General features: G+C 31.3%; 1 long non-coding RNA gene across 1 annotated transcript; it reads left to right on the forward strand.

Moving 5' to 3' along the window:
- Positions 1 to 312: 312 nt before the first annotated feature.
- LOC145012643 (uncharacterized) lies at positions 313 to 1122 on the forward strand. Its single transcript, XR_013664609.1, has 2 exons — positions 313 to 770; positions 958 to 1122. It is a non-coding gene; the product is annotated as an uncharacterized LOC145012643 (long non-coding RNA).
- The last annotated feature ends 3076 nt before the right edge of the window (positions 1123 to 4198 follow it).

The following is a 4198-nucleotide window of genomic DNA, read 5'->3' on the forward strand; positions in this document are numbered from 1 at the left end:
TTGTCTTAAAAATATGGTTGGGAGAAAAACGAGACAAAAGGATGGGCCCATAAAACTTAACCAATGCAAACCCACCTCACTTATGACAAAAAAAAAACAAGGTCTTTTGTTAGTTTTGTACATGTTCACACCTCATTGAATCCCATGACCAACATGACTGCACTTTCGAACAAAATCTAAAGTGTTTATAAATAAAGGGTACGGATTCCAAGGTCACATCACATTCTTGTGAATATAAAGACCTGAATTTCAAACTTATTTATGACAGCTGTGTTAACTTTACAAGTTTACTAGCTATTTTGGAAGATACAAGTGTGTGTTGTTATGACCAGTACATCTATCAATGGACAATGGTCCCACTTAGTCTCAAAGCAATCCTAGTCAAGATTTGAAATCTCTCTCTCTCTCTCTCTCTCTCTCTCTCTCTCTCTCTCTCTCTCTCTCTCTCTCTCTCTCTCTCTCTCTCTCTCTCTCTCTCTCTCTTCCAAATATTATATATATAGACACACATAACAACCCTTTTAGCTACAATAAGATTGTTCATTCCTCAAAATCTTGAAGTAGAAAATGGAGGGTAAAGGGAAGAGTGGAGAGAAGAAAGAGAAAAACATGATTCCACCAAGAAGGGGTCAAATTAAAGAGAAGATTTTTGAAGAATTGGGAGAGAAGATTCTCAACATGACATTTGGTGGTGGAGGAGATGCAAAAAAGAATCAAGTCTTTCCATCTTCAAAAGATTATATATTTGATCCTCCAACAAAGAGATGAAGGTAAGTAATTAACATTATATATATGTTTGTTATTTTGATTATGTAACAAGAAACGAAACTTCATTGAAAGTTGAGATGATACGCATAAACATGGAATGAGAAGATGAATGATTATTTTCCTGTTTTATCTTTGTTATTTCATAAGGATTTTGAACTGATATATTCATGCTTATTTGTGTTTTTGTAGCATGGATCGATGGTGGACTCATTGAACAAGCTCTTGCAAATAATGGCTTTGGAGAGAGATGGATATAATCTAATTAATGTATGTGTTGTATTGAGAAGTTTAAGATAAGATAGAAGTTCATATGTATTGATTATGATGCTAAAATAATTAATTTAGTTTTGTTAATGGTTTGGATGTTATTATTATTATTTTTTTTTTTTTCCATTTTAGAAAATAATCCGTGTTATCAATATTACAAGGTTATAGTCCGATTCCAAGGTCCTTTCATCATGATAAAATTATATAAAATGATTTTCAAAAGATCCGTATGCACTTTACATCAATTTCTTTATTTATAGACATGGGGATTGGGGAAGTTGGAATGTGGGGACCTTGAGAGCAAATGTGTCATTAGGTTCAGATAACCAAATTCTTTATCATTGTTAGAATGGTAACCATTGACATCCTAAAAATATTCCCATCGATGGCTAGATTGGTCAGAATCAAGAGTGGCCCATTTTATAAGTTCTTTCTTTTTAACCGGATAATCTAATTTATTCATAAATATACATCTAATTTCACCTATATCTACGACGAAACTTTAACTTTTGATCTTAGAAAAGAAAAGCAACACCTAATACCAATGGAATAAAATCTCTTTGGTTTTTTTTACCACTAAATTGATGTCAATATTCTTTCAAATATGTATGGATTCATATAAATACATATTTTCACACATAATTATAAATAAATACTTATAAGCATAAGGGTTTGGATCCGGTATGAATGTAAAAAAACAGTAGGAAGAGTACAATTCTCAACTACCCATTTCATTAAGAGCAAGAACGTCAAACATTGTCTTTGTATGTGATACAATCACATGCAACGCATGTCCGTTAAACGTAATACGATATCGAGAATTTAATCACGTGTGACGAACGTTCATGAAACATTATTTATGTAAGCCTTTCACTTTTTTTTTTTTATAGATAAAACTAAACTTGAATTTTAGCTTTTTATGTTTTTCTATTTATGTTTTATGTTTTCTTCATTATTTTTATTTTTATTTTTTGATTAATATTGATTTTTTAAATGTTTTTAATATATCTTTTAAGTTTTTTTCGTGTTTTTTTTAACTTTTGATTTTTTATTGAACTTTAGGTTGATTCGAGTTTTTGAAGTTTAAGAATCATAAAAATTTTGAATCATAAGAAATTAAATATCATAATATTTTTGGATCATCACATTTAATCTTATCATTTTGGATCATATCATTTTTAAATCATATGACTTTGAATCAAAATATATTCAACAAAATGAAATTTTTGGTCATAACAAATTTTGAATTATCATATTTTTTTGAATCATTTCATTTTGAATCATAAAAGTCACAATTATAGACCACAACATATTTGGATCAAAGTAGTTTTATATCATAACAAACTAAGGATCATAAAAATATTGAATTATAGCTTTTTTGAATAATAAACATTTTAAATCATCACATTTTTTTATAATATCATTTTTAATATTAATTTTAACAACCTATAATCTTTCCACGTCTTGGTTTTTATAAAAACTTGACAAAATTTCATGGATGGTCCTTAAGCGTTTCCATTTGTCCATAAAAAAGTCCCTATGAAACCTTGTTTGCATTAATGGTTCCTAAAAAGCAAACCTTGCACACAAATGATTATTACCGTGGATGTCCGCTAAATGAATCAGTTAAGTTGATTTTTTATATAAGGACCATTTTTGTCATTTTATGAAACTTACATAAGGACCATTTATGAAATTTTACAAAAGGATCATTTGCGAAATTTTAAATAAATCTATTAAATATTGTATTAATTACCATATATCAAATAAAATGATAAAAAATTAAAACATAGAAAATATAATATTTATATAAATAAAAAATTAAAACTTATGAATTTTAATTATCATGCAAATATATTTAAATGTAATATAATAATTTTTGTTATCTAGACCTTATCTGTAACATTCAAAATAAAATACTTCATTTAATATTTTCGTTTTCTACTTTTTATCTAAAAACATTTGAAATATAAAAACAACATTTTATTAATTTTTAATTTTTACATGATGCAATTTTTTAGTGTAACACTCGGTTTTGGATTTACTTCTTTGTTAATGATTGTGGCTCAATCTTCAGTGGTCACGAGGCTTAGGGCCTTGGGAAGGGAAGGATTTAGCCTATTTCGGATGTGAGTGTCATGGTATAAGCGATCCAAGTGTTCGATTGTGTCTTCGAAGGCCAAGGGTACAATCATAATTTGATATCTCGATCTTTTATGGATTTTGGGTTTTGTTCGGGAGGTTATTTTAGGCTTGGGTGTGTTGTTAGAAGCGTAGGGCTTCTCGCCACCTTTTGTGGATATAAAGTTCTTGGAACGGAATTATACGAAGGAGTTATGGCCGGAAGAAATTTTAGGGTTTTGAGAGACATCAAGTACGCGAGGCGTACCGCTCATGTACGTGGGGCGTACATGGTAAGAAGGTCACAGGTGTTTCTTAAGTACGTCGGGCATACAAAGGGGTACGCAGCGCATACTCCTTTCTGCACCAAACCCTAATTTCTCAACTTATACCCTATATAAGCTACATTATATTCTTCCTTAGGTCATTATAGGTCAGCCTCCACCCCTTTTTACATCATCGAAACCCTAGAGTGCCTTGAGTAAGCTTTTGGAGCTTGGAGAAGAGTGTTTATGGTGATTTGTGTAAGAGAAGAAGAAATTTGATGACTCATTTCCTAGAGGGAGCATGTAGATCCAGAAAGCTTACATCTTTTGCAATCTATTGGAGGTAAAAACCTATGATCTTGTCTTCTTATTTAATAGATCTTCTTTTGGATTTATTCTTAGTCATTTCAGCCTCTTTTGAGTGGTTTTTGTGAGATTTAGTTGTTTTAGAAGTTGTTATTGTGGATCTGGATGTTTTGGGTGTCCCAAAGGCATAAAAATGTGACCTTTATTAGTGGACCTTTATGGATCTTAGAGTTTTGGTTCATGTTGGGTCATGGGTAAAATAGTCATTTTACCCCAAGCATGGATTATGGATCATGGCATGGAACCCAATTGGTAATTGGGTGTGTTGATTGGTATTGATAGCTCGGGAAGCCGAAAGGGCAACAACTAGGGATTTATTTTGGGGAGCTTCTGCGTTCGAGGTGAGTTGTCCTCATTGTACTTGTGGGTCGAAGGCACCAATATCGGCCCAGTGGATTGATATCCTGTTA

Source organism: Lactuca saligna, chromosome 8 (genome assembly GCF_052625555.1).
Source record: "Lactuca saligna cultivar CGN05327 chromosome 8, ASM5262555v1, whole genome shotgun sequence".
Lineage (NCBI taxonomy): Eukaryota > Viridiplantae > Streptophyta > Magnoliopsida > Asterales > Asteraceae > Lactuca > Lactuca saligna.